The 5,600-nt window shown below is 39.5% G+C and overlaps 1 pseudogene; it reads left to right on the top strand.

The window, feature by feature from the left end:
* Positions 1-1,000: 1,000 nt before the first annotated feature.
* LOC102859023 lies at positions 1,001-4,302 on the top strand (annotated as a pseudogene).
* The last annotated feature ends 1,298 nt before the right edge of the window (positions 4,303-5,600 follow it).

The following is a 5,600-nucleotide window of genomic DNA, read 5'->3' as shown; positions in this document are numbered from 1 at the left end:
AATGCTCTATCTGAAGAGGATAAAACTGATGAATGGGACCTTCAAAGATTAAATCCCTGTGCATATAAAAAACTTTTTTCAGCAAAGTGAAAAGAAAACCTACTGATTGGGTAAAAAAACATTTGGCAGCACCATTTCAGACAAGGGTCTCATATAAAAATTTTACAGAATCCTACATGGCCTCCACAAGAAAAAGACTGATGATACAATTACAAAATGGGCAAAAGACATGGAAAGAATTTTCACAGTGATTTTTTTAAGTTTCATCCCCTTCTGATCAATTTCTAGTTTTATTGCATTCTTGTCTGGGAAGATACTTTGTATTATTTCAATTTTTTTTAAAGTAATTGAGGTTTGCTTTTTGTCCTAATATGTCATTGATTCTGGAGAATGTATCATGTATACTTGAGAAGAAAATAATTTGACTTTTAGTTGGGTGCAGTACTCACAATACGCCCACAAGGTGGAGTTGGCTGAATGTATAGTTTAGATCTTCTGTGTCTTTTTAACTTTTCTTTTGAGTTGATCTATCCTTTGGTGAGAGTGGTATGTTAAGATCTCCTACCACTATTGTGGTGCTGTTATCCTTTGGTGAGAGTGGTATGTTAAAATCTCCTACCACTATTGTGGTGCTGTTACTTTCTTCAATTCTGCTGACTTTGTTTATTTTGCAACTTTTTCATTTGGTTTATAAGTGTTGACCAGTGTTATGTCTTCTTGATCTTTTGTGCCTTTTATCAGTGTGTTACACTCCTCCATATCTTTTATGGTGGTTTTCATGCTGAAGTCTATTTTAACAGAGATTAGCATTGCTACTCCTGCTTTTTTGTAGATGCATTTGCTTAGTATATTTTGTTTTCTAGCCTTTGAGTTTTAGTCTGTCTCCTCATTTCTTAGATATGTCAGTTGTAGGCAATATATAGATTGGTTTTAATTTTTTTTTACCCATTCATCTACTCTTTTTCTCTTATTTGGTGCTTTTAGTCCATTCACATTAAGTATGATTTTTGCAGGTAGGTTTTATTGTTGCCTTTTTGCTGTGTTTCTTTTTCTGATGTTTCTGATTACTATGGTCCATCCACTTTCCTTTAGTGTCTCTGTGTGAAAGACTTCTCTCAAAAGTTCTTGTAGAGTTGATCTTGTTTTCACAAATTTCTTTATTCTTCTCTGCAAATGACCTAATTTCTCCTTCATATTTGATGGACAGCTTTTCTGTACAGGATCCTTGGCTGGAAGCTGTTTTCATCTCATTGTCTTCTTGCTTGCATGATTTCTGCTGAGAAGTCAGAACTTAATAGTTTCTCCTTTGTGGGTGACTTTGTTTTTCTCATGCTGCTTTTAGTATTCTGTCCTTTTTTTATTTTGGAGAGTTTGCTTATGATAATTTTTTTTACTGTAAATCTTGATGTTTTCCTTTTTGAGTCTCATCTCTTTGGTGTTTATTGGGCTTCTTGAATATGGATTTATCCATTCTTCATAATACCTGGGAAGTTTTCTTCTAGAACATCCACAATTTTCTCAGTGAATTCCCTATCCCTCTCTTGTTTTGCAATTCCATCCGTATATATGTTGTTCCTTTTGATGTCATCCCACATGATTCTAATGTGTTCTTAATTTTCATTGTCTCATCTCTGAATTTTCTTCTAGTATGTTTCCCTTAAAGTTCTTGTTACCAGCTCACTGTCTCTCTGGTCTATCTCTTCTGTTTTACCTTTTTGTCCTTTCAGTCTATTGGACACTTCTGCTATTTCAGTCTTAATATTCTGAATTGCATTTTCATGCATTTTTGTTGTTTCCAGTACTTTGTTGGCTGTACCCTTTCTGTCTTGTGATGCTTTTTTTAAGGACTTGTGCCTCTTTAGATATAGTTTCAATTATTTCTTTCCTCTTTCACACTTTCTTCTGTAGTTGTTCACAAGTTTCTCCTCATTGATATGTTTCTTCTGGGTCCTTTTGTCTTTAGTATTTGCTTTCTTACTGGTTTCTATTGTTTCTTTTATCATTTATATCTTCTTCTATATGTTTTCAAATAACTGCATATCAATATATTTCTTTTGGTTCTCTGATTCTGGGTATTCACTTTATTTCTGGCTTCTATTATTTCTTCCAGCATTTGTACCTTTTTTTTCCATAGCTATTTGTATGACTCTGTAGCAATATATATCTTATGCCTCTCTGACTCTGGGTTTTTCACTGGATCTACAATATGCTCTGATTTTTTTTTTCCTGAAAAGTTTTGATTTGTTTTACTTCAATGGTTGATGCTGCCTGCTGCTTTCTTGACATCATGTGACGTTTTTCCTGATATTATACCATTTCTATTATGTTTGCATAAGTTATTAATACTTGTTATCTTTATGGTGTTATTGCTTCATTTTGGGGATGGGGTGAAGTTGAACAGGGGGAAATCATAGGGTCACACAATTTGGTGGGTGGAGAGAGGATTAAGTAAAGAAAATGGAAAAATCTGGCAGGGATCTAGGAAGACAGGACAATGATGAGCATAGTTCAGTGTTGATTAATTTCATAAAATATAATGAATGGAAATGATTGTATAAAACACAATGTAAATGAAAGATAGTGTGAAATACAATGGATACTAATCTGTAAGCAAAAAAATATAAGATGAATATTTATTTAAAAATAAAAGTTCAGTCTATGGTGTGGGCCACTCACTGTACTGGAAGTCCTTTCTGGGAAAGTTTGCCTTTCCTAATGTTTTACTTTTATTTCACTCATGGATAAATATTCCAGATAAATCCATATTATGTAGTGTTTTTGAGGATTCCTCATTCTTTAGTATAGTGTTTGTTTTGTTGTGCATTTATTATAGTTCATTCTTGTGTGATTGTTTCCGTCTCTTTGCTATTGTAAATAATACAGCAATAAATGCTGCATATATCTGTTTGAGTCTTGGCTCTGGTTTCTTTAGGATGCATATACAGTAGTGGAATTGCTGTGTCAAGTGGTTTTTCTATTTCCACCTTTTTGAGAAAATACCAGACCACCTTCCATAATGGTTGTACATTTTACATTCTCACCAGTAGTGACATGCTGAGTGAAATATCTCATAAAAAAGGACAAGTACTGAAAAGCCCCTCTCCTGACCATTCACCAGGGCTTCTCCGCACTCACACAGGCTCAGCTGTGGTCCTGCCCAGAAAGAACTCACAGTCCATCGCTGCTGATAGTGGACCAGAGATGTGTGCGACCCAGTGAGAAGGTGCACTCCAAGGAGAATGGCCAGCTCAATGCCATCAAGTGCTCCCTGTTGCCTTCCGGAGGCCCCAAAGACCAAGTTCACAAGTTGGTCTAGGTGAGGGGCCACGAGAAGGTGGGGCAGCACCCCCGCTGCATGCAGCTGGAGCACGCCTGGGAAGAGCGTGGCCTGCTGTACCTGCAGATGGAGCTGTGTGGGCTGAGCCTGCAGCAGCACTGCGAGGCCCAAGGCACCAGCTTGCCCGAGGCCCAGGTCTGGAGCTACCTGAGGGACACTCTGCTGGCCCTAGCCCACCTGCATGGCCAGAGCCTGGTCCACCTTGACATCAAGCCCACCAACATCTTCTTGGGCCTGTGAGGGCTGTAAGCTGGGTGACTTTGGGCTGTTGGTGGAGCTGGGATCTGCTGGGGCCAGTGAGGCCCAAGAGGGGTCCCCCACTACATGGCCCCTGAACTACTTCAGGATTCTTATGGGACAGCACAGACATATTCAGTCTAGGCCTCACCATTCTGGAAGTGGCCTGCAACATGGAGCTGCCCTGTGGTGGTGAGGGCTGGCAGCAGCTACACCAGAGCTACCTGCCCCCCTGAGTTCACTTCAGAACTGTCTTCTGAGCTGTTCTTGCCATGATGCTGGAGCTGGACCCTACACTGTGGGCAACTGCCAGGGTGCTCCTGTCACTCCCCATGCTCAAGGAGCCTAGGCCCTGGAGCTTCCTATGGTGCACGGCAGCCAATGCCCTGAGCCGAAGGTGGGCACTGTGGCTGGCCCTGGTCTCCCTGTTCCATGTCCTGGTCTCCCTGTTGCACTGGCTCTACCACTCGCTGGCCTGCCCTGCCAGCTGGCTGCAGCCTCCAGCCCCACTGGCCACCCCTCCTTGTTCACCCCACTGCACTTTCCTCCAGGACCACAGGTTCTCCAGCAATAGGAAGGACAACAGCTTCCGGGACCCCCTCGACCTGAGCAACATGCACTCAGAACCTTCTGAGGGTTCCTTACTGTCCTTTGAGCCCTGGAACCTCCTCAGCATGTTTGAGGATTCTCTGGACCCCAGTGCCCCAACCCAACCTAGAGATTCTTAACTTTTTACCTCCCATCACTCCTGAACACTCCCTCTGATTATTAAAAGACTATTAAAAGGTATTCAAGTTTTGGGTACACCTTGGTTTGCACAGGTGGCAACACAGAAAAAAATAAAAAAAAAAGGACAAGTACTGCCTAACACCACTAACAGCACTGCAGTGAGGGGATGGGAAGAGAATAGGAAAAGAGTGGACAAATAATAACACTGCACTGAAACATATAACGGGAAGAACTATCTAAAAGAAATATGTAACTGGGTGTTTTATTTATGACAATAATCTGGAAGAAGAGTTACATTGCAAAGTGGACTGAAGGAGGGGTAAGGGATGAGAAGGGAGGGAAACATGCAACAATGAATGAATTAAAGTTACTGTAAACTTTTGTTAAAATCACATAGAAATTTTTTTTAAAAATATATAGAGGCAATAGAAAAAAGTCTTGAACAAAAGGAGTGAAATATGTGAAACAAAACTCAGTCATAAAAATGACCATGCTTACTGGTCTGATAGAGAATTATGGAACCCAAAGAGTTTGGCTCTTAATCACTCCTGTTGTTAACATATCCAAAGTATAAGAGATAAACCTTTGTCTTTTTTTTGCCTCCAAGGAGCACTCTGGCTACACTTTTCCCAAGACATGGCTGTTTATTCTTTTGGAAATCCATGGAATACTCAGCAGTCTTCTCTAGAACCACAACTCAAAGGCATAAATTCTTCTTCTGTTATCCATTTCCATTGTTCCAACTCTCAGATGCATAAAAGGTGACTGAAAATGACCATGGACTGAATCAGGCACACCATAGTCTTCAAATTGCTCTTAAGTGTTTTGGAAAGGTCTCTGACAGCAAACTTGTCCAATGTAAAACATTTCCTGATCTTTTGATGACTGATATCAAGGATGTTGATTGTTGATCCAAGCAAGATTAAGTCATTGACTGAATCTTACCCCTAATCCATAACATTACTTTAACCACATTTCTCAACTTTTAGCCAAACAGTTAACAGGTCTACAAGGTGACCAGGGAGGCACTTATTTCTTAGAATAATTTACGACATAAGACCAACAAGGCAATATTTGCCAAGGGAGAAATCTTAGAAGATAGGATTAATGCAAATAGCATTCCCAGGAAAGAAGCAGAAAGAGTGTAGTAACAATGTGAGCATTGTAATTAACATCATATAATATGTATGAACGGGAAACTAATTTGCTGTCTAAATATTCATTTACAATAAGTAAATATACTGTAGAATTTCATTAGTGAATTTTAAATTTTAGGTATTGTACTTTTTTTATTTAG

The sequence above is a fragment of the Elephantulus edwardii genome, unplaced genomic scaffold (genome assembly GCF_000299155.1).
Source record: "Elephantulus edwardii isolate Elephantulus edwardi_28Jun2011 unplaced genomic scaffold, EleEdw1.0 scaffold00527, whole genome shotgun sequence".
In the NCBI taxonomy this organism is placed as follows: Eukaryota; Metazoa; Chordata; class Mammalia; order Macroscelidea; family Macroscelididae; genus Elephantulus; species Elephantulus edwardii.
Note: the sequence above shows the minus strand (reverse complement) of the source record. Positions and strands in the feature narration are given on the sequence as shown.